Source organism: Tachypleus tridentatus, chromosome 13 (genome assembly GCF_004210375.1).
Source record: "Tachypleus tridentatus isolate NWPU-2018 chromosome 13, ASM421037v1, whole genome shotgun sequence".
In the NCBI taxonomy this organism is placed as follows: Eukaryota; Metazoa; Arthropoda; class Merostomata; order Xiphosura; family Limulidae; genus Tachypleus; species Tachypleus tridentatus.
The window spans coordinates 28,709,912-28,736,792 of NC_134837.1; positions in this window are offsets into that span (position 1 = coordinate 28,709,912).

Sequence of the window (26,881 nt, forward strand, 5' to 3'; positions counted from 1 at the left end):
GATCCTCAGGTAGATCCGCCAGCCCACAAGTTGTGCTCTTATTAACCCTGTGTCAGTAGGTAAAGCCTTAGTTGGTTGTGTACGCTCCTTCATTCGAGTTGAGAAACACAAATACAATCTTTTCAATACTTGTCACGCATGCATATACGTAGTGTGTAAAGTATATAAAAATTACCATAAAAGGTTATATCTAAAAATAAACTCAAATACCAAATTAATGCGTAAGCTCCCTATGGTAAACCCGAAGTCATGGAATCAAAAGCATCCACACTAATTATACAAATGCAAGAACACTGTAAACTTCAACTTAAACGCATGTACATCTTTACTGCGTATTGACTTAAAGTATCCATCACTAAATACCAGTTATATGTAAAACTTAAAATAAGAATTACATGTGAGTTATTGTAACTAATCGTACATATATTGTCACTCGCCGAGAGCAGAACGTGAGTTTTCTATCGCTAGGGGTCAACCCATTAATCGCTAAGAGTCAGTCAGTCGCACGTAAGTTGCTAACCTCCAGTTACCACAGCAAAGTTATTTGACATTATAGTCACACAAGTTTAGCTTTGATTTCTTGTGAGAAAGTTTTCAGGTCTTTGCTATGCTAATTAGTATGTTAAGTCCACCGCCGGATGGTCTTTGTTTAGTTGGTTGGTTTGAAATTAAGCAGAAAGCTACACAATGAGCCATCTGTGCTTGCCTATCACGGGTATCGAAACCAAGTTTCTAGCGTTGTAAGTCTGCAGATGTACCGCTGTGCCACCGAAAGGGGCACATTAAGTGGCTACGAACCAGATTAAAAGAATGTACATCATTAAGAAAAACAAAACATTCATCACGTTCAAACTGAATGTTATCAGATTTTAGCCTAGAATTTTACTGTCATGAGTGGAACTGAACAGTTATGGATTCTTGTAAGTGCTAGTGACTGTAAATCCAAGGTCAGTTTTAAACCGATATGTCTTCTCTCGAAACTGCGTTTTGTTTGATTCACTTCATACCAACTGAGTGACCTGATGTACTCTTTTTTTTTTTTTTTGTAAATCGCAACTTATTTGTCTCCAAAAGCCAACACGCAAGTTGCTTTTCATGAGTGAGATATTAATCGTAGAAAAACACACCATATTCAGTTACCGCCAAGTGTCAGTCGTAATCTATTTCACTAGAAAGCTATTGGATTGGATTGTTAAGAGTTACAATTAAGTAACTGAAGTCGCACAAAACGTATTCATGTTAAGAGAAACACATAACTTGTACATTCTATCTGAAGAAGCCCTGAATATAGAAGATGGAGTGCTTAGGGCACTCTACTCTTAACCTATACATAGCGAGTTCGAATACCGTCACCGAACATTCTGAAGGAAGGAAGAACATAGCAAGTATTCCGGTTTAAATATATTCGTCACTAGTGCTTAGAAACAGATATAAAAGGTGGTACTCTTCTCTTCTCTTTTCTTCACCCCGCTCAAGACAATTGTTAGATCTCACTAACCGAGGAAAGAAAAAATACAAAACAATCTCACTAACTTTGCTTTGAAAGATAGCATCCACCGCTTCCTGCTTGCTTCTCGGTCTTTTCAACCGCGGAGTCGTTATAAAGTTACGGTCAATCCCACTATCCACTAGTAAAAGTGCAACTCTAGAGATAGCAATAGATGGTGTTGATTAGCTACCTTTCTTCGATGATATCACTTCAAAGGTAGGGACAGTTAGCATAGATATTCGTCTTTTAGCCTTGCTTAAAATTCGACAAACAAAGAGTTCGAAACATCCTTCGCTTTGGACAGAAACAGAGCTACATTCGAGCCAAACAGCTAACATAATTTATTCATAATGGCTGAAATATTTAAATAAGTTATTTTTCTGTCAGCTTTTATTTTCTAGACACAGCACGATATCTGTGTATAATGAATATGTTAGATACATTTTAACAGTATAATTATTGAAATTATTAAGTACTTAACACTTGAATTAATTCTATTCTAACTCTGACACTTTGTGTTTGTTACGAAAGAATACTAATTTGTGTAGAAATCAGAAAATAATAGGTGTATGTCGTGATGTAAGACGGCCCACTCATAAAAAAGGACAAGATAAAAATAATTATTCGTCATTGTATGAAACTATACAAGTCGAGTTTTTCACGACCACGCAATAGAATGTAAATTTCTCGGTAATTCTCGACATTCTGGGGTAAATAGTGTTGTCATCTGTTCTTGTGCCACCTACAACAAAGTTTCGTTCAAAAAGGAAGTCACGAAATTTCTCTAGTAGGAGTTTTTCTTAAAAGTTGCGAAAACCTGCTTTTACTTACAACGACTATAGCGTAGAGCCAAGAAGACATGTGTTTTTTAATGTATAAATTCTACAAGTGAACCTTATAACACAATCATTTTTATGTTATTGTTGCTCAACCACGTTTTCTAAAGAACAAATTAATTTATAGGAGAGAGATATTTGCTGCAGAGACGAGTTGAGAAACTATAGTGACCTTTCTGAGCCTTTGAATTGTTTTTATGATCGTATTAAAGTATAAAGAAAAGTCTTCGAGAAAAATAAATCATTTGCTTCAATGAACTGTTATTTAACTAAGTTATGGTTTCCAGCGCAAGTCTCGCTTTAAAAGACTGGTTAGAGTCTTCATTTGAATAAATTGTGAAATTGTGTGGCTGTAACGTGAAGGAGAGCCTGCGATAAATTAAGATAAAAAGCCAAAAAAACAATCTACAAATAGTTTAATATTAAATCATAGCGTATAGCACTCTGTGCGATGCATGAACAGCCAGGATGTTACGAACATACAGGAAATATCTTTCGATAGTTCAAAAGAGCAACCGGAAACTATCAGTGGTGTGTTTCAATCAACCTTCCGGAAGTGACCAGTGGTCAAGGCAATGAAAGGCTTATTGTGAGATCTGTATGGTACGGAAGTGTGTCACCTGGGATCTGTACGAATTCATACGAATAGCCTCAAAACAAATGGTTTGGTTAAGTTTTTATTCTTCCCAATAGGGAGCGCAGGAAGGTCACATATTGTTTCTCTGTTAGTTGACAGGAAAGCGAACACACCACAGATACCCGATATCAGCCTGTAACAGCTGGGAGTGTAGGAAGTCCGTAGTCATGGTAATGATACAGACATATTAAACAGGAAATAGATTGTTATAACTTTTGAACATCAGAACAGTTGCAAAAACTTTCTTGAAACTTAATTATTTTTCAACTTAAAATAGGCTTTAAGTGAAAGAAAAACTAATATATATATAGTTTCCTGAGAACAAAATTCTGAACTTGTCCTTCAACCTTTTAGCACGGTCACAACGTAAAACAGACAACTTTTACATATTTACAAATTGTCCTACCTGCTGGCTACTACAAATTCGATATTTTTTAATTTAGGATCAGTTCCCATAGCAACTGTTGCTGTAAAGTGCGTGTTACGATTTAGTTTTATTTCCGAAAGTTAAAAACTGAAGCCAACTCGAGCCTATGCTGCATACATATAGCTAAAAGTGAACATCCGAGTCAAGCCTATCCTGCGCACGTACAGCTAAAAGTGAACATCCATTCAAGAGGAAGGGATGTTTTTCATTCAAAAATTCGAATGTCTCCTAAAGAAAAAAGTACACGTATTGAAAGAGAAATGCCCAATCGACTATTGTATCGTAGGGGCTTTTAACCAAAGAGAAAGAAGTGAAAGGGTGCCCTTTACAAGTGAAGGGGGTTTGAAGCTTGTGTCTTACTTTGGGTTTTAAATATTACTCAACCAGATTATGTTAACACTGTGCTAAATGTTTTGCTACACGCACTGTTGCGCTGTTAAAGAACCCCAAGTTTTTTTGTTCAGAACCTCAAACCGACGGAGTTATGATAGTTTTTTCATTATTTCACATTAAGAAGTCGACGCATACAGAGTCCCCGAAAGTATTCTGTTTCAAAAATGTATGAAAACAAAGTTAAAAGTTACAAATATTTTTATTTCTTGCTTTTGAAATTCGTATGTAATGATGTATTGTTACCTGCAGAGTATGTAATCTTCCCGTGATTCATGGCATATGCACGTTTTACTGACATTGCTAGTGCAAAATGCAGCGTCAAAAGTCTCTTATGTGACGTCATTTTAATGTCTACTGACTCAATGACAGATAATACACCAATGTATATTAGTGCAAATGGTTAAAAGAGGTGATACCTCCAGGTGGCTTGCGACCCTCTTTCGTGGAAACTACACATTAACACATCTACTTAAACACTACAAATTGCAAAGATAAACGTCCCTTATATAGTGTAATTTTAGTGTACCGACTGACTGACAGACAACACGCTAATGTATAGTGGTGCAAATGGCTCAAATAGATGAAATCGTTTAGTAAAGTCGTAACTCCCTTTACTCTTGTCAACTGTTTATACAAGTATTAAGCCTCTTATAAAACTGGCCTGGCATAGTATGTCAGATGAGGCTCGAACCCCTCGCTGTCACCAAACATGCTCGTTCTTTTAGCCGTGAAGGTATTTTAAGTAACGATAAATCCCACTATTCTTTGGTAAATGAGTAGTCAAAGAGTTGGCGGTTAGCGGTGTCGACTAGCTGCCTTCCCCCTAGTTCTTCACTGCTGAACTAGGGACTTCTAGCACAGATAGTCCTCCTGTGGCTCTTTACAAAATTCCAAACAAAACAGACCAAATATTCTAAAATACGAGGTTGAGAATTATTTGATTTAACCCAAAGAATTCGCTAGGAAATAAGTGAATAATTACATAATCCTGTATTTTCGTCAAAGATATCAGTTCAAGCTTCGATATTTCACTTAACTGAAGAAATATAACACATCTCACTTACAAAAAAAAATTACAACTACGTAAAAGATCTCTCGTCGAGTTTTTGGAAATTACTTTGAGAATTGGTTTACAAAAGTATTAGCTACTTTTGAACTTTACCTTTGAACGTTGTCTACACTTGGCAACGATTGACCAGTTGCTAATAAATATTACATTATATAATTCATTTGGTAACGCTCGTCTTCGATAATAATAAGGTTCATTACCTAACTTTTGTAAGGCACCGGGCACGTAGACCTAGGAAACCACGTACATAGTCGTTAGTTTAGAGAACAAAAAAAATGAAACAGTATTCTGTAATCAAACATACTATTTCTATTAATAATTCAGTTTTTGTTGTTTTCTGAACAAATTAGTTTGTTTGTGCTAGCCGTCCCTAATTTAGCAGTGCAAGACTAGAGGGAAGGCAGCTAGTCATCACCACCCACCGCCAACTCTTGGACTACTCTTTTACCAACGAATAGTGGGATTGACCGTAACATTATAACGCCCTCATGGCTGAAAGAGCGAGCATGTTTGGCGCGACGGGGATGCGAACCTGCGACCCTCAGATTACGAGTTGCACGCCTTAACACGCTTGGCCATAAACAAATTAGTCCTAGAGAATTTACCTGAAATGCTCTCTTTCACTTATGTGTAATTATTATATGAAAGTTTCATTTATGTGATAGATATAATAACATTCAGTTTAATTTTACGAAATAATCCTAGATTATCACAGGTATGAAAAAAATGTATCCAACGTCAAACGTTTCCTGTGAATAGCTAAGCCTAACTAAGTCTATTTCACCATGAAGACTTCGTTAAATAACTCTCCTCCTGCAATTTGAAACATGTTCCTTTGTGTTGGCCAATTTTGTCGACCGTGCTGACCAGCGGTCGTAGTGTTGCGAACGGAGTTCATATGGGATTAATTCAGCCCGCAGATGAAAGGGTGGTAAACGCTCAGCTCACGTGACGCTCAGTTCATTTGATTCTAGCTCGAAGTGGAAAGAAACATAAGCTGAGTTTGACTAATGACTCGTGAAAACTGAGCAGCTTCTAATTCAATAACCCCGAGTGGTTGGGGTGTTCACAAATAGCCAGTGGTCATCTGAAACAGTCAGCTAATTGTTACTCGCTGCCGAACACCAGTCTTGTATGTGGCAAAGCTAGCTAGATATGGGTATCCATAACTAAGCCTATTTCCTTACGGACAAAATCAGAAGAGCAGTCGTCTAGTCACGTATAAACTGCCAGAAGGGGGCCAAAAACATACGTTTTGTAAATATAAAAATAAAGAAAAATTATGTAAATATTCGCCATCCTCAGATATACATAATTCCCTTGTACTTAAATATCAGTATTTTAGGAAGAAATGTGAAAATTACGCAACAATATAGGTGATGCTTCATGCACTTGCTGTTGTTTTACATTTTGTCTCATTTCAACAAAAATATTACACAACTAGTCCATTTAACAACAAAAATAGATAAATTTGTTTTCTTTTTTTAATAATTTTTGTTCGAATCGGGAAATATATTTTAAAGTAAATGCGTACTTGATGTATTTTAACAAAAGTTAACAGAAAAAACATCATTCGCTCTTTAGTCCAAGGCTGAGAGAAGTAGTGTTGGGATTTTTAACGATTAATTAGCTTCCAAAACATTTAAAATGGTGAAATTGTGGTATTGCAGAGGAACCTGCGACTCAGTGACATTAACATATAAAGAATTGTAATCATATTGCAATGAAATAGATTAAAATAGATATATTTGGATTCTTTTTAATTTATTATTATCTCTAAACACGCAGGTGTTATATATATATATATATAAGCTCTGCATCTTTCTTTATTGCTGGGCTTGTTTCTATCTTTTGTTCCTTATAATTGTGAATAACGTTTAACCGACCAATCAAGGCGACGCAGCATGAGAAAATTTGCCTAAACTGGTTTGTTTTCGCGACATCCGTAAATTGACTGGCACGCATGTATTTATCTTTAAATATTTCCATGTTCATCCACCTCTAACTAGTTATCGTGATTTTTTTTTTTTGTATTCGGGATTCTTCACGAAAGCAAGCAACAATAAAACAGTACATACTTATTGTAATAAGTGTCCAAGAACCAAGTAAGTACAAAATATGGCCACAACAATTATTTAAAAAATCGTTTCTCCGCTTGAGATAAATTATTCACAAAATGCTTTTCTACTAGTTCGGCCATCTTGAAAAGGAAAGAATTGAACAAATAAATGGAAGCGTATTATTATGGTAGTCAATACGTCACACGAGGAGTGACGTTGTTAAAATAAATGGACGAGAGCTATTATAGTATTCAAAACGTGATGGACGAGAGCTTTTATGGTAGACAATACGTAATATGAAGTGTCGTGCCGTAAGAAGAAATATATTAAAATTTAAACAGTGAGTTGGTAAAGTAAAAATTGTGATAAATGCTCCATCTGACTAGAAATCTTAGATATTTATTTACCCATTTTCATTTCTTATCAATCTACTTGTTATTCATCTTTGATTTCGAAGTAATAGACTAGAGCGAAGGCACCAATAACCATCAGCTTGCGGTCTACTGTGTTCTAAAATTCTAAAAACTAGGTTTCTATACCCGCAGTGGGCACAGTGCAGGTTGACCATTGTTTCGATTCATGATTAACAACAAACGAACTAATCGAAAAGTGGGATTTGGCCATCATTCTCATAACGCACTCACGATCACTAAACATATTTATCATCATTGTTTTTATTATATGATAACGAGGCACGAACAACGGAACCTCCGATACGCAACTCGACACATTAACCAATGAGCCACGCTCAGTCTCTATAAGGGTAATTTTATTAGTTTGTTTCTTGTTTGGCTCAAACATACAAATGAGCTGCCTGCACTTTGTCCACCGTGGGTATCGAAAACCGATTACGAAGTTATAAATTCTTAAACTTCTCCCTAAGCCACTAGGGGACAATTTTATTAATACAATGATATTTTCTGAAAATGCAAATATTAAGTTTGATTCACCTAGCCCCCCCTCCCACGCTAGTACAGCGGTATGTCTCCAAATTAACAACGCTAAAATCAAGGGGTCGAGTCCCCTCAGTGGGCTCAGCAGATAGCCCGATGTGGCTTTGCTCTGAGAAAACACACACACACACTGATTCACCTAACTTGTAAATTATTTTATTAAACGCCGCAGACGTATACAGGAGCAAGACGTATAGAGGAGCAAGTTGAGTCACCACAATCCCCTCACGCTTAAATTTAACACCTACACAAAATGTAAGCCAAACATGTTTAAAATATTCATTTTGCGTAAATGTAAAAACTGAAAACCCGTGGGGGCAAGAACCAATTTGGAAGATCAAATTCTCCTTACCCTTCTCATGTCCACCCATGTTAAAAAACTTAAAAAGAAACTATTATTGAACTCTTCTTACAAACAAGACCTTCTGCTATGCCTTCTTGAAGAACAAAACCTATTCCCAAAAATAATAATAATCAAAACCAAGTTTATAGAATTATAAGTTTACAGAATTATTATTAAGCCTCTGGGAGACATATACAAAATTATAAAAAAATCGCAAAAACCATAAAAATGTTCTACATCTAACATAAATAGCCTGGCATGGCCAGGTTGTTAAGGCACTCGACTCGTAATCCGAGGGTCGCGGGTTCGAATGCCCGGCGCACCAGACATGCTCACCCTTTCAGACGTGGGGGCGTTATAATGTGACGGTCAATCTCACCATTCGTTGGTAAAAGAGTAGCCCAAGAGTTGGCGGTGGGTGGTGATGACTAGCTGCCTTCCCTCTAGTTTTACACTACTAAATTAAGGACGGCTAGCGCAGATAGCCCTTGAGTAGCTTTGCGCAAAATTAAAAAAACAACAACAAAAAACTGGTCACCAGTTTTGATTTCATTTCTAAATTTCACAATGGGCTTTCAATACTTCCTCCGTATGAACAGAACATTTAATGCTAGAATTATACAACTTGAAGCTTTAAGCTGAACTATAGAGAAACAAGTGAGCTGTAGTATGAACATATTTAGTTTCTGTAGCGTATATTGATGTCTGGAAGACATATTAAAACTAGAAATAAACGACCTTGTAACAGCAAAATGTTTTTTATTTAATGAAACATTCGACGTTTCGCTTTACGGCTTCTTCACTGAAAAACAAACCGAAACTGACAGTATAAAGTTTCAAAGTAAAATGAGAAGAAAAGGAATTGTTCAGTGTCTAATCATATAAAAAAGTATTGGTGTTATAAGTTAGATTATTTCTATTTTAGTACAAAAGTATTATCTGAAGTTGTTTTTTTGGTTACTGCACAAACCTACACAATGGGCTGAATATCAAAACCCATTGTAATACCGCAGAGCTATTGGGGATTGAGGTAAAAATAAGACAATTTTTATAACGTCTCCAACTGCTAAAGCATTCTGAATAATTTAAATGAAACGTGATACTTGTGGATGGAGTTGTATTTAATGAAAAAAAAACGTTCCTGTTAGAACAATATGAAAGGCTTGATTCCATAATATTGTTTCTTCCGTATTATGTATGAAAACAAACAACACGAATCAAAAATACAAACGTTACACTTTCATGATTACCAAAACAACCGGTGTTTTAATATTGTTATTATCTTAAAATTAGTCTAATCTCAACGATGCGTTACAAGTATTCTAACCTTGCATGAATAGTGGCTTAAGATGTGTGTGTGAATATATAACACCAAGAATAAAAGAATACATTCTTTCAACATGAGGGTCTTGAAACAAAAAAAAAATCTTAAAGACAATGCTAAAGCTATTATTCTAGTTTTCCCACTTTCAGTATTCAACACTGAGTATTCACGTTTATTACCTAATTTTGAGAACAGACTTTCAACGGAAGATAAGAAGTTTGGTTTGAACTACACTTGGGCTATCTGTGATAGCCGTCCCTAAATGAGCAGTGTAAGACTAGAGGGAAGGTAGCTAGTCATCACGACCCACCGCCAACTCTTGGGCTACTCTTTTACCAACAAATAGTGGGATTGACCATAACATTATAACGCCTTCATTGCTGAGAGGGCGAGCATGTTTGGGGTTACGGAGATTTGAACTCGCGATCCTCAAATTACGAGTCGAGTGCCTTAACCACCCGGCCATGCCGGGGCAAAGATGATAAGTGAATTGACTGTGAAAGAAATAATAAACACCTGGAAAATAAAGCTGAACTTGAATTAACTGAGATGAGAAATACGTAAATAAATATCTGAATATATAGAACTTTTTAACAAAGTAATTAATAATACATTTGTTAAATTTCTCATAGGAACTGCAAACCTATACGACATGTATACTCCCATTTGTTGCTCGAAATTTATACGTGTTTTGTTATTCTCTAGGTGAAATATTCTGTGCATATATAAAGTACCACAGACCTTATAGAGTAACTCTTTTTTGGCACATATGTGAATGAGTAATATTTCATAGGTTTACAGTATCTATGTATTATCTATATAACTAACCCTGTTTACAGTATCTATATATTATCTATATAACTAACCCGGTTTACAGTATCTATATATTATCTATGTATTAGCTATATCTAACTATATCATTTCCGCGAAACACATCACTGAAGTATCTAGAATCAGATATCGTTAGAATCAAGATATTTAATCAATAGACATATAAAATGTTACTGCAATGTTCTGCGAGGACTTTGGATAATTTGAACGCCAATAGCAACGTCCTTGCATCCGGAAATCTATATATCCGTTCATGAGTGTGTGAGAGTGTCGTGATATACCTTAAACTATCTTCAAAACTACACGAAACAAAGAACTAAGAAAACCTTTTATAAAACCAGCCTCCACCCCAACCAGTGGTACAGAGGAATGTCTGCAGACTTATAAAGCCAAAAATCGGATTTTGATACCTACATTTGGCACAGCTCAAATAGTCCACCGTTCAGTTTTATACCTAACTATAACCAACCAGAAGAAATGTGACGGGGGTATTACTTGAAAGTTTCATAATTTGGCTGACTAAACGTGAATTTCTGGCTCAGTCCAAGAAAGTTATGATTCGCTCGGGTTTAGGGGTTTCCTAGCATATTCTAAGTGTTAATTATCTGATTATTTAATATTTATTTGTCGAAATATAACATTAAAATGCACTAAAAACTAGATTATTCAATTCCAGTTAAAACACGAACTTCGTACTTTGAGTTTGCACGAAAGCACGTGATAAAAACGTCAGATGTTTTTGTAAAGAAACTCTCAGTGTCATAAGCTATGATAATGAGCATTTGTGACCAACAAACTAATTCACTAAAAAATGTTTCAACTGATATGCTGACTTCAATTTCAAGGAAGAAACATTGTAACCAAAAACTCTAAGAAAAATTGTACTATTTTAATATTGTCTACTTATGCCATTTTTGTTTTCATTAGAATAACAATAATATGAAAAAAGAAGCCAGTGAGTGACTTGACGCCACTAAAAAAAATTTCTGTTTTTAGAACGTGTTATCATATTACAACACGTGATTCAAGATTTCATGTTGATTCACAAGTACCGTACTCTAATATAAGACCCTCGGTAGCTCAACGGTAAGCTTGATAGCTTATAACACTAAAAATCGAGGTTCGATACACGTGGTGGGAAAAGCGCAGTTAGCTTATTGTGTAAGTGTACGCTTAAACACAAATAAATATCAAACTAACAAAGTTTTACTACATTTATTTGTTCTCACAAGGCCTCGTGCTGAACCACGACTGCCACGATACTTTAATATGAAACCATGTGACGTGTCGCTAAGCTATATGCTAATTCACGACAGCGAAGATAACTAAGTTGTCTTCTTTAGATAATTTTATTGACATCCAACAGCCAACCTTCCCAGGTAAAATTACAAATTTATATTTTCCAGAAACACCTAAAAACAACATCTTAAACGATTTTTTCAAAGAATTTTCTCAAAAACCATCAACATAATTTCACAAAACAGAAAACTGAAAACAACCTTACAAAAATAGACATTAATCATAAAAAACCTAAAACAAGAGTTCATGCAGATAAAGGTAACGCTATAGTCATAATGAACACGAATGAATACATCAAAAAATGAATAACATCCTATCAGACACGAACAAATTTAAACCAATACACACAAATCCAACAAAGACACACGAGACGCAACTGAACAAATTACTACTACAAATGAAAAAAGCCAACACAATTTCACAAACACTTTATTCCTACCTACGCAAAACCGACTCACGCACACCACAAATATACGGCATCCCCAAACCTCATAAACCAGATTGTCCATTACGACCAATAATGTCCACATATGAATCGTTTAATTACAACCTTGGTAAATACATAGCATGGGCATTCTCCAAATATGTAACATCAGCCAGCTCATTTATCAAAGACTCTTTTAATTTCAAGTCTAATCTAAATCAACTTAATCATAAAGCCTTAATGGCCAGTTTCGATGTTATATCCCTCTTTACAGAAGTTCCAACCACTGAAGCCTGCAAGATAGCCTTAGAACTCTATATCCGAGACCCTAACCCAACTATAGAAATTCCCAGTAACCAGTTAGCAACCCTCATAGAATTCACCACGATAAAGACAAACTTCATGTTCAACAACCAAAACTATATACAAACAAACGGCCTAAGCATGGGCAACCCAGTATCACCAGTTCTAGCCAATATTTTTATGACACAAGTTGAAACACAAGCAATTAACACAGCATTACATCCACCACTATACTGGTATAGATATGTAGATGACACGGTTGCGGGATTCAAATCTACAGAACACATACTTAATTTTTCAATCACATTAGCTCTATACATCCCAACATCAACTTTACATGTGAACAGGAAGAAAACAATCAAATATCATTTCTTAACCTCAAAATTACAAGAACTGATACACAATTTCAAATAGAAATCCACCGAAAAATCACCCATACTGGACTATACATTCCTTGGGACTCAGCACATGAAACAAAACAAAAACTCAACATACTAAGAAACCAAATAAACACAGCCATAAAACTATGCTCACCAGATAAAATTAACGATGAATTAGACAAAATAAAACAATACTTCACCAACATCAATAAGTTTCCTCCACAAACCGTAGAAAACATTATACGCACACACCTAGACAGAAAGCAAAATCAACCAACTAAAGTAAATACAGCTCACGAATCAAAAAACCACGAAACCATATACTGCTGTATACCATATATTCCCGACATCAGCAAACAAATAACCAACATTTGGCAAAAATTAGTAACAAAATATGACATTCCAATTAATACCAAATTTATTCAAAAACCCGGCACAAAACTGAGGTCTATACTATGTAAAAACTACACCGACAAACACCACACCAACATTATTTATAAAATACAATGTGATAACTGCCACGACTTCTATATTGGAGAAACAAGTAGAAAAATGGAAACCAGATTCAAAGAACATAAAAAGTCACCTTCACACGTTTTCGAACACTGCAAGTCAAATAAACACAACATAACCATAGAAAACACTCAAATACTAAATAAAGAAACAAACATAAACAAACGTAAAATTAAAGAAGCCTTACTTATACAACAACTTAAACCCAAAATAAACCAATATAAAGGAACGCCTTTATACCTATATTAATATAATATATAAAATTATATATTCAAACATCTAATACCGCCCTCTACATTTCGACACACAGTTACACAACCCCTTTCAAACATGTGGTCAGCTTCCGGTCAGTTACCTCTTTCTTTGTGAACCTGACGATGACCGAAGAAGGTCGAAACGTTGTTCGCTCTTCTATGTAAAGTGTTTTCTCAGCCCAAACGAGCCGTTTTTGCATATAAATTTCTCAACAACTGGGTTTCTCGTCATCACTGATTATAGTTCCACTTCTTATTTTTCACTCGCCTACCCATGATGCACTTCTTTGATATTCCTATTAATCTCCTAATATATTTTGTTAATATTTTCGTAAACTGTGAGCTTGTTCTGTAAGACTAGCATCTAAATACTTCAACACATTTAAAGTGCTATTCATATATTTTGTTTTGTGTATCACGTCCTAAGCAAGCTTTAGTGCTTTGTAGATTACAAGACTTTTTAGTTGTTCCTTAGTGGCTTGGTATTCAAATTAGCCATTAACCCATTTGAACTAAAAGAAGAAATTGCTTAGAATAACAGTTGTAATGACCAAAGGCAAATTGCATTAAGATTATTAGGTACAGACACTTTCCAAGACCGTAATATGAGAAACCTATTGCTGGTTTGTATAGATATATTGCTCTGAGATCCACAGTAGCAACCATAGGGAGTTGTCTAGCCGACCCCTTAAGAAGGGACGGGAGAATACATGTGCCTCCTACCATTGGGGTCACAGGACTCTCAGCATGGCATCTATTCGAGTCCGTTTCACCACTAGAAATACGACAGTATAACAACTTTTAAAAAAATGCAGCCGGCACAGCAAGGGGTAACCTGTCTTCACACGTTTTCAGTGGCCTCGTAGACCTCGCGGTCCGGGGAAATGACGACCCTTGCCTCCCCCGTCTGGGTTAAGGCTGCACGTGTGTATGTGTGTGTGTGTGCGTAGAGGCTGCTTACGAGGTAAGTCACCGGGTGACAACTTTTCGCTCCCAGAATATTTGGTGGGTTAAGCAGCGAGTAAATAGTGAATGGAATGTTTTGCCTGGGGCATGTTATTAAAGATTTCTTTTCAACAGAATAGTTGCTTCATGTTCACTTGATAAGACAACTCGGCAGTTGAACAGTTTCCGGTTTACACATTGATAACACTGTCTGTAGCTAAGCCTTGCTACAAGTTTATGAAGTCGTAAAAGTAGAGTGTCTTCAAGAAGAAAAAGAAAAAAAATTTAAATCGTATTCTTCTTCATCAATGAATTAGTAATGATCGCCACCATTAAAAACACAGTTTAACCGAAGATCAAGATGTCTTGTCCCTGTTGATACATGTTTTATTCTATTGAAACATCACATAAACATCAAATTACACGGTTTGTAAAACATTTTCATCTGCTAATTTCATGAAAATAAATTAAAAGTGGTATTTCTCTTTTCCAGCAAAATGTAAATACAAAGCATAAAAAACAATATAATTATAAGGACTGGCATGAGTAACCTGTGTATGAGTTCAGGGTGGTCAGATTGACATGATTTACCTGTGTACAAGTTCAGGGTGGTCAGATTGACATGAGTGACCTGTGTATGAGTTTAGGATGGTCAGATTGACATGAGTAACCTGTGTATGAGTTCAGGGTGGTCAGATTGACATGATTTACCTGTATATGAGTTCACGGTGGTCAGATTGACATGAGTAACCTGTGTATGAGTTCAGAATGGTCAGATTGACATGAGTAACCTGTGTATGAGTTCAGGATGGTCAGATTGACATGATTGACCTGTGTAGAAGTTCAGGGTGGTCACACTGTCGTGTGTGATCTATGTATGAGCTCAGGGTGGTCAGATTGACATGGTTGACCTGTGCATAAGTTCAAGGTGGTCAGACTTTCGTGTGTGACCTGTGTATGAGTTTAATGTGGTCAGTTCTCGGTCACTTGGGGCTGAGATGTGAGTCATGAAAAAGCCATAACGTTTCAAAATTATGAAGTTGTATTTTAGAAATAAATAAAGACGTATTACTCATTTATTTCCTTTGGGTTCCTTTATTTCGCTTTTTGTAAACGAATTTCCTCGAATTTAGCTATTTGCTAATTGACTAAGGAATTAATTCACTACAAGTGATGTGTTTTTTGTTTGTTCGTTTTTCTACTTTCAAAATATCAGATCAGTAACTTGTAACATTCACTACAGAATGAAATGTGTTTGATAGTGTACAACAATGTACAGTTTAAAATAATCGAATAATGTGAATCAGAAAGATAACTCTGAATGAATTACTCAACTGTAGATTCGAACTAAAGTGAATCGATTTGCATTTATTTTATTACGTTTAGAAATAATCACTGAGCATGTAAAAATAAAAATAAGTACCTTCCCAACAACACTTTTTTTTTCTCCCCATTGATTTAACTGTCGCCAAACACATCATTATTCTCTCCTTAGTAACCAATGAACCGTCCTGGACGCAATGGACGACAACCATTTAGTTACCCTGGTTGTCCAGACTACCAACTACCCTCATACCCTCTTCTCTTCTTTAGCTTTTCAACAGTGATTAATGAGACCAAACGTGTAATTTTGATCTCGTTACCAGTCCGCATGCTATTAGAAGTAATCTCGTTACCAGTCCACATGCTATTAGAAGTTTCATTGGACACAGAACTTCTGACGCGGACTGTCTACAGTGTCAGATTCACTACGTCTTTAAAGCTGTTTGTCCAAAAGTCATGTCGCCGCATCTTGTTTCATTATCTTTTTAGTATCATATGGCTGTAGAGGCCAGAAAGAAAGTCAGGCTTACGTTATATCTCATAGAAGACTAATTCGTGTGATCAAATAACAAATTTCTGGGCAACTGGTTATACGCCCGCCATGTAACTAGAAAAAATATAAACAGAAAGAGTACTGTTTGTTCTTAAGCACAACGCTACACAATAGTCTCCTTGGGTATCGAAATCCAGTTTTAAGCGTTATAAGCCTCCAAACTAACCGCTTATCCACTACTCGTGAGACGGAGCTATATAGTAATTCGCTGAGTTTTGACATTAAAAATATTTATTCCGGTTTCTTGTGTTTATAATATCGAATACCAAAAGTACAGAAATAGTATTCAGACTTGACTTAAACGTTGTTTTAATGTCTTCCGTAACATTTTTTAACATTAAATGTTAGCGAACACCTCTCACTTAATATTTCCTGTACCTTCCTGTCAGTCCCTTTGTCCATAGATTACTTTGCGTTATAATTCCTCAGTGTTTATCCAAACTTTATCTTTTAGTATTAGGGTTATCTTAGGTTTTAAATCTTTCAAAGGTATGGTTGAAACGTTTTAGTCACGTTACTTAAGTTACTTCTGTACCCCTCTGCCCGGCATGGCCAGGTGGTTAGGGCACTCAACTCGTAATCCGCGGGTTCGAATCCTAGTCATACTAAACATACTCGCCCTTTCAATTGTAGAAGCGTTATAATATGACAGTCAATCACACTATTCGTTGATAAAAGAACAGCCCAAGTTGGCGGTGGATTGTGGTGACTAGTTGCCTTCCCTCTAGTCTTACACTGCTAAATAAGGGACGACTTGCGCAGATAGCCCTCGTTTAACATTGCGCAAAATTCAAAACAAATATTCACCATTCCTTGTAATGTTTTTACGTTAATATAAAGAGATTGAAATTCCGTATTTTAAACAATTCCAAGTTATAAAGAGTGTTTTCTACGGTCTTTCTCTCTCTCTTTTTTTCACTTGTTAAATAAATAAACTCTGACGATACCTATTCATGTATTTAAAATTCTGCTGAAAAAGGTTTGAATGTGTTAAATAAATTGTAACAAAATTCAACGTTAGAGAATTTCAACTAAAAATTTCGGCTAACATGCTAACAAAAGGAAATTGTGTCTATGAAAAAAATCATAGACTCCTTAAAGCCCAATTATTATCTAAAAAGAAAAAAGAAAGGTTGTAGCCGTTGAATACCATTTGTTCAACTATGAGTTCAGTAAAAGTTAAGCTAAGGAGACTTAGGTTTGTGTAAAACGTCTTACTATTGAATACACTTCAGTTCGACATGTACTCAGTGAAGAGTGGCACAGCAGCACGTCTGTGGATACCCGTGGTGAGCAGAGCAGAGATAGCCCATTGTGTACCTTTGTGTTTAATTCCAAATAAACTTGTAAATTATTTTTCTAAATGTCAGTAGCGTATACAGGATAGAAATTTTAATTCGATAAAAACATTAGCACACAGGGTCACAGATAAAAATGCAATTAATTTTTAAAAAAGACGCGGATAATTTTTTATGGAAAAATCATCTGCTGAGGTTTTCTTGTAACGGATGACGGTAAGGACTATATGGTAAGGTTTTCTTGAAACAGATGCAGGTACAAACATCATGGTAAGATTTTCATGAAAGAGATGGAGGTACAAACATCATGGTAAAGTTTTCATGAAAGAGATGGAGGTACAACTTCATGGTAAGGTTTTCTTGAAACAGATGGAGGTACAAATTTCATGGTAAAATTTTCATGAAAAAGATGGTGGTACAAACTTCATTGTAAGGTTTTCCTGAAAAAGATGGAGGTACAAACTTCATGGTAAGGTTTTCTTGAAACAGATGGAGGTACAAATTTCATGGTAAAATTTTCATGAAACAGATGGAGGTACAAACTTCATGGTAAGGTTTTCATGAAAAAGATGGAGGTACAAACTTCATGGTAAGGTTTTCTTGAAAGAGATGGAGGTACAAATTTCATAGTAAGATTTTCATGAAACAGATGGAGGTACAAACTTCATGGTAAGGTTTTCATGAAAGAGATGGAGGTACAAATTTCGTGGTATGATTTTCATGGGAGATTATAAGTTCACGAATACCGATAAAATCACTTCTCAGCAAAGCTTATATACTGTTAAAATTTGTTTACATATAGGAATAAATTACGAAACGCCTTTTAGGGAATAAAAACTTTGCTCAAAGTTAACGTAGAATTAAATCAACACTTGTTACTGAACTTGAAACTTCGTAAGATATACTTGAAAAATTATTGGATCTAGTGAACAAATTTCAAACATATTATACGTTCCTAAAGTTTTGATGCGGAAAAGACTGGAATCACTGAATAAACAGCGTTTCAATAACTTAAAGAAATTCTCTAGATTTATTTTCTTTTTTTAGAAGATTGAGATGAGTGGACATCTATTAAACAAATTAAACATGTATATAAAAATATCTTTGCAATTAACATTTTAAAAGAGGTTTATGCTTTAGTGTGCATTTGTAAATGAGAACATCGTAAGTTAAAGTACCATAAAAAAACTGAGAGTTAATGGATTCAGAGTCTTATCTTTCGAGAGTCACTTCTGACGTCATAATCTTCCGACAATAAACCAAATATCTTTTTCAGATGTAATCATACAAAACATTAGGTAGTTTCGACTATTTACTTGACTTTTCTAAGGAGATTTTAGCTATGAGGGTGTTGGTTAAGATGGCGATCATTGGCGGAGCCTGCGATTTGTCAGTACCAAACGACCTACGGAGAACAACCACACTACCAATTAAAGTGATTGTTCCTTTCAGCCACCAACGACCATCAGTGCTAATCCGGCGTTTCTCATTACAGACCATCAGTTACCGTGAGTGTCTGTAAATACGGCCGACTAGTTGTGTCAGTCACCGATAAGGCTCTGAGTGGCACCGCAGAAATGCGTGTCTCTCTCGGAACTCTCAAAACAATAGGATTCGGAGTAAGATAGTGGCCACACAAGACACTCGCTCTTTCAGCATGACGTCACTAAATCTGATTGATGAAACCCAACTTGCTGAAAGTGCAGAAAGTTATCACACTGGCGACACCGCGATAGCAGCCCATCTTCCATGTGGCTGAGGGAAAAAAAACTGTGTGCACGTTCGCATTATATTAAGTTAGATGGTGCGTGTGCTCAGGTAAGAAAGTCTATTGAATAGTCAGATGTTGTCTGTCCTACTGCACACGCTATACATTACACGATACCAGCACTATAACAGTCACGCTACAGATAGAGTACTGTGTGCTGCAAACATATTCAGCGATGCTGAATTATTTCATACAAATTAAAGGGTTTTCCAGAAGTAGTAATAAACCTTGAACTCCAAGAAAAGCACATATGTGGGTCGTTTGTTTATACCTTTAAGAGCTAAAAGGTTCAGACTTTTAAAAATATGCTCTAATTGATATGAAAACAAGTATACGTTCAGTTCAATAATTATAGTAAATAGCTATATAATTGTATGAAATTAAAGCAAACGTAATAACCATAAATATGTCTAAGAATTAATTGTTTATTTGTTTCTTGTTAAACACAAGATATTCTTGGGTATCAAAATGCAATTTTTAACATTGCAAGTTTGTTTTGTTTGAAGTTAAGCACAAAGCAACACAATGGGCTATCTCTGCTCTGCCCACCATGAATATCGAAACCCGGATTCTAGCGTTATAAATCTGCAGACATACTACTATGGGGCAGTATTACAAGTCAGGAGACTTACTGCTGAGCCACTGAAGACCAAAATATTAATATAAGAAACTTTGCTTATTCAGCATGAGAGGTTTCAGTGAAGATAGCTTTCAGTTTTAGTGCAAGAAAAAAAATCTTTTTACAGCAATTTAAAACGTCGTTTTCACGGAGATTCATGTGATAAAATTTAACCGTATAAATTCCTTGCGAAACAAATATTTCTGATTCTGCCTCACAAAATCAACAAGGTAAGTATTACTATAAATGTCGAATTAATTCAGGTACAGGTATTGTTATCTAATTAGGCAAGCACGGACCTGAAAGTAAGCTTTGCATATTGATGTCCATAAATTAAATTCTTAATTTACGTCATCATTTGTACTTCAGGAAAATACTTCTAGCTATTTCCATGCCTTTTTTGGGCGACATCAACGCTTAAAGTGAATATTATGAAAGTTTACAATTACAGAAAAAGTATTTGCCTTGTTTTAGTGGAAAGCCACATTGGTGTATATGCAGCCTCTCTATCACGAGGGATCAAACCTCGAATCTTAACGTCGTAAGTCTCTAAACTCACCACTGTTCCAATGAGAGACTCGGACAAAGTAAACCGAAATTAATTGTATAATAAGCAACTATTATTTGAATCATTGGTTGACATTAGTAAGAGGACCGATGACAAATATACTTTATAAAACAATAAGTTGATTTACCATACATTTCCAATTGGAGAGTTAAAACTTCGTTTGCGCATCAGAGATCGGTAGCTCAACAGTAGTTTAGAAATCTGAACATGAGAAAAAGAGATGGAGAAATTAAAAAATCCTTTTATAAAAACGACTTCATGCTTCAGGTATTTCCCAATACAAAAAACACGTAAACAAACGTAGTTAGCTTGTTCAGTCACTGGCATGGTTTTAGATAAAACGTGAGCATTCTTTCGGTGGAAGAACATTTAATAAGTCGCAACTTTCGCTAGCAAATAGGTACACTAATCACGAAAGAAACGGGGAATCCAAATAGATCATTATTCAGAAAGACAGGGTGAATCGACGGTACGGAATATATTTATTCAAAATTTGGATAATCGTGTTAACAGAACGCCTGGTACAGAAGCGTGGCAGTAACCCAAGCATTACCTGAAGTTACTTGTATTCTAAAACGTGGTAAGTAGTTTATACAGTTTGCACGCGGTCAACCACGTTGGTTTGAGTTAGAGTCAATGGATTAAAAATATTTCTCTATATTGAATTGTATCAAAATACAGATAGCTAAGACTTATTTATTTATTTTTTTGAAACTGTTGGGCCAGAATTCTACTATGGTAATATACGAAAGTATTTACCCTGAACTGGCTCAGAAGCAAGTCTAAGGTTTGATTCGGTTTAAATTTCGCGCAAAGCTATTCGAGAGCTATCTGCGCTAGCCGTCCCTAATTTAGCAGTGTAAGACTACAGGGAAGGCAGCTAGTCATCACTACTCACCGCCAACTCTTGGGCTAATCTTTTATCAACGAATAGTGGGATTGACGTTAACGTTATAACGTCCCCACGGCTGAAAGGGTGAGCATGCTTGGTGTGACGGGGATTCGAACCCGCGACTCTCAGACTATGAGTCGAGTGCCTTAACCACCTGGCCATGACGGGGCCCAAGTCTAAGGACTTATCGTGCTGAAATCTGGTCTAGACAATGGTCAGCTCGAGATTAGCCTATTGTGTAGTTTTGTGATTAAATTCAACAAGGACAGCATTTTATCACAACAACTTAGTTTTCTCGGTGTTCTACATTATGCAATCAAAATTGAGTTGTTTCTCGTCGTTGTTCCGAAAATTAAAAAATAATATATATTAGTTGCAAAAAATAAATTAGTAAAATAAAATAAAACACGTAATTAATATGATAATTTAAAGTATTATCTGAACATTCGGTACTCGTCAAGCTGGCTAAAACCTATCCTGGTTAAAATTAGAAGTTTCGTAGCTCATCTTTAAGTCCAGAAACTTTGGAGTTATAAATAAAATTCTACATGGTTTTGTAATATTTTAAAAATCAATTATACAAGCGCTATATAATGTATCAGGGAAAACCAAAACAAAAAAATTAACATTATTTATTATAACTTACTTTAAGTCCTACAGGGGGCGTTGCACCATTATAGCTTTATGTCGTCCGGATAGGATCTCTCTCTGATCCTCCCGCGGTTACTATATTAGGACGGCGGCTGACTTCTTGGGAACCGCGAAAGCACATTATGGTAGTTGCGGTTTGGTTCCAATTACTATGACAAAAGAGACAAAGGACTCCCTGGGTTGCCGGGGAGGAGAGTCATTTTTCCAATCGATAGGTCTGTCTGGACGACTAGTGTAACTGACTAGCAGTAGTCGGACTCAGGCAGCTCTCTTCTTAAAGTCAGTTTACAAAGAGCCAACTATAAACAACAGTCGGATGTAAATATATGTTTACATACATTTGGGCTGTAGGTTTCATCTCGTGGTAAAATTGTATTTCCAAATATTTCTAGTAATCGCTAGAATCTAAACACAAAATGTTAAGCTTTTACATCGATAACATTCAACGTTTTAATGATTGTTACAGCGTATAATTCTCAACTTTTTCCATTCAAAGTTTCAAACACTAACAGATCATAGCCCTTATAATTACAATTATCATGGAATTAGGATATTACTAATGCTACTTAAAATGAATCGAAGTTTATAAAAAATCTACAAAACGATGGGGTTCAACTATTGGAATTCTTTTCTGATGAATTGACGGGTTTTGAACACAGATTCACCTGTTTCCCGATTTCAAACTCAAACGATTCCTTCAAACATAAATCTACATTAGTCTAGGAAAGAAAAGAAAATCTGTATAACTTGAAAAAGCAAAGTATGACAACTATACGCGACCCTTTTCTATAAGTTATTATCGTAAAAATAAATGATTTATAGTAAACTTCTAACAGTTACAATTTCACAATTAGAAGTATCATAACATTGTGTATATAGAGAAATAAAACCAAGTCCATAAGATAGATACTCCAAACCGAGTTAGATATAGCTAATACATAGATAATACATAGATACTGTAAACCTAGTTAGTAATATAGACAATACATTGATATTGTAAACCGGATTAGTTTTATAGATGATACATAGATACTGTAAACCGAATTAGTTATATAGATAATACATAGATACTGTAAACCGAGTTAGTTATATAGATGATACATAGATACTGTAAAACGAGTTAGTTATATAGATAATACATTGATATTGTAAACCGGGTTAGTTATATAGATAATACATAGATACTGTAAACCGAATTAGTTATATAGATAATACATAGATACTGTAAACCGAGTTAGTTATATAGATAATACATAGATACTGTAAACCGGGTTAGTTATATAGATAATACATAGATACTGTAAACCGGATTAGTTATATAGATAGTATTTAAGGTGTTGGTAGAAGGATGTTGCAGCGCTTAGCTTTTAATTTTTGTATTTAAAGTTTCTCACACAATAACAAATTTTGGCCTTTAGAGTTTAAATTATCATAGAATTATAATATTACTATTAACATTTGTAATTGATTGGAGTCCAAAAATAAAAAATAAAGATGGAATTCTATCTCTAAAATATTTTATGACAAAGTTCCAAAAATAATACTTTTCACGCCGTTTCTTTCTTTTTCAAGATAAAACAGTTTTTAAGTTAAGATCTACCTGTTACTAAAATAACAAGAATATTATAGTTATATCAAGGTTTATCTATTCTTCAGTTCTATAACACGAACATTACACTGAGACCTATATCCTCTTTCGTTTGATAAGACGAGTGTTATATTAGGGCCTATATCTCCTTAGTTTCATGAGATTAGTCTTAAAGGCCTATATCCCCTTTAATTTGATAAGGCGAATGTCATAATTATTAATTTATCTGTACTTTAGTACATTAAGATGAAATGCATAACTGTGTCGTAGCTGTTAGTTTTTACTAAGATAAGTTAGGGATAACACTATATTGTTTTCTGATAATGATGTTCGTATTTACTGAAAGTGTTCTTTTCTTAAAATATTAAATCCTTGACGTTTAGTTTTTTTTTACAGTATTTTAAAAAAATAAAAATAACAATTCAAAAAAATTCACTGGTCTAAGTAAGATACAAATACTGTTGATGTTTTAAAGTTCACCTGTTCTTTAAAAATAGAACACTAGTAGTGCAATTCCTCTTTATTATGATAAGGATGCGTCTACTTTCGAAACTGGCGTGTTCTTTAGAAAGATAAGATCAGTGGCAGAACTCGGAGTATATATCTGTCTCTACTAAGATAAGAGTAGTGCCTACTGTCGATTCTAACATATAGTGGTGTTTTACTGCTTCTAGTGTTACAGTAGCAATAACTTTCATAAATTATCTGTTTCTAAAGCTAATAAGAGTATAAATCGTACTGAACTAAATCGTGATTGAACTCAATCAGTCATGTGAAATGTGTGTATTTAGAAATATCTTTAAATAAGTTATAACTTAGTGCTACTTGCATTATATTTATATAGTTATATGTATTTATATCTGCGACATAAGGAAGAGAGGACGCGATTGAGAGTCGGTTTGGGCAAAAATCTTTTAAAAATTCAGTGTAGACATAAACAAAACGGTCTAAAAGCCCACCTGCTTGACAAAAACCACAGAATTAGAGGTCGAGTAACAGAATGAAGAAGAGTTCCAGTTTGAATCAGTGAGGGGAAGGGGGGGTTCACCCGGTCTGTATCCACACATATACTTATGAAGGATGTGTGTTGTCTGGGGATCTCTACACAATGCACTATTCACCTCTGCAGCCTTTCAGTTGTGGCTAGGGGCAAACAGTTCATTTTTCAGCCCGTTATTAGAGGTAGTTAAGGAGATCTATAGGGTCACGATCCCCGCCCTGGTATAGCTGCTCAACCAAGACTTCAGCTTAAGCCTCGTTGTCAGTGCATTGGTTAGGGAGCAGATAAATGGAAATGTCGGAACCTAACCATAAATACATATTTACATCAAGCAAGTACAGAACTGGGGTTTGCTAGCAAGTAAAACATACAACACTGGGAGCAGGTGATAAGTACAGCCACACGGGAACAAAACAAACTCTAGTATTACAAAAGATGTAAACAATGTTTATAAATTCTCAAGTAATGCGCATGTGCGCATAATAATTCGAAACAACTCGGTCCCTGATGCATAAGGAACGGTGTATTGGTTGAGGTAATAGTACTTAAATATATATATCTGGAGACAGCTACGAAATATTTCTTTGCTTGCCAAGTTTTTGTGCTGGAAATAAATGTTTCATTACTAAAATTAACTGCATGTAGGGCAATTTTCTCTTAATAACATGGCGTAAATACTGGCCTGTATAATTTTTGTTGTTAACAAAGTTTAGCCTGATATAGGAACTAGCTAGTCATGAAATGGTTTTAAACATTAAAATGAAATATCTTTGTTATGATTCATCACACAAGGATTTCTACGATGTATATTCAATGTATATATATATATACTTTATATGCTGTGTCTAAAAGTGAACTTAAGTGTTAGGGCTAATCTTTTATGAGTGGGAACAGCTTCCGTTGTTGAGACTTTGGCTTACACTTTACTTTTCTCTAGATGGCTCAGAACAGGTATGAGCCAGGTAGATAATAATTCTTGTGCTACAGGTGAAGAAAGGCCAACATCACATCGGAGTTGTTGGGTTGGAACAAATCTTCGCCTCATGACAACAAAGCCTTTAATAAAACTACACATAAGCGCATCTTCAACATCAGGGCACACTTTAAGTGCCTCCATAAATCATATTATGACTATAATTGCTATTGGCGACTAGAAAAACGAGTCATTACACAAACAATGAACAATCTGCCTTTAGTCAATTATCAGTTTCCTGTGACGCGTTCTGCCTCGTGAGCGAAGGCATCTATGGTAGCCTCGCTTCCATCTCAGCAAAGATTATAATTATTGTACACGTTACATTAAAACTTTACATACCAATATAACTCGTTATCAATAAAGTAACATTTGAGATTTTTTTTTTTTACACTACTGCTAAAGTATCCGAAAAACAAACAACAGTTCCCAAGTGTAATTTATTCCTAGGAACACTTTTGTTTTATTAATAACATAAACGACAAACAAAAGTACATTGGGACAACAAGGTTCAGTGTACTTTAACTGAATGTGTGTGCAGTTAACGTTTAAAGTTTCTCTTTTGACAGAAACTACCATCGTACTCATTCGTTTACACCGTCTCATGCTTTAGTAAATAACTATAGAGGTCAAGGTCATGCAAGTGAAAATTTGAATTGTGGGTAAAAGGTGACTTAATTTCTCGGAAATTTATTAAACTATTCATTTTCGTCGACTTTTTCTCTATTTATTTATTGTTACCAAATTTTGACGAGATACTGATAAACCGATTCGTATATATATATATATACATGCATACACTATAGAATGTACTAACTTTAGACTTGGATATGCACACATATTGTATACATTGCCTCCAAATTTTATGAAGGATATATATTAAGAGTTAGATAATATAACTTTATATCTCCAGAACTTCTACATTTTTAACTCATTGTACGTTACAATAATAATAACATAGTACAACAATCAGTCATTACTTACACCTTGTTAATTACAAGACTACTACAACGATCAGTCATTACTTACACCATGTCTATTACAAGACTACTACAACACTCAGTCATTACTTACACCGTGTCCATTACAAGACTACTATAACACTCAGTCATTACTTACACCTTGTTCATTACAAGACTACTACAACGATCAGTCATTACTTACACCA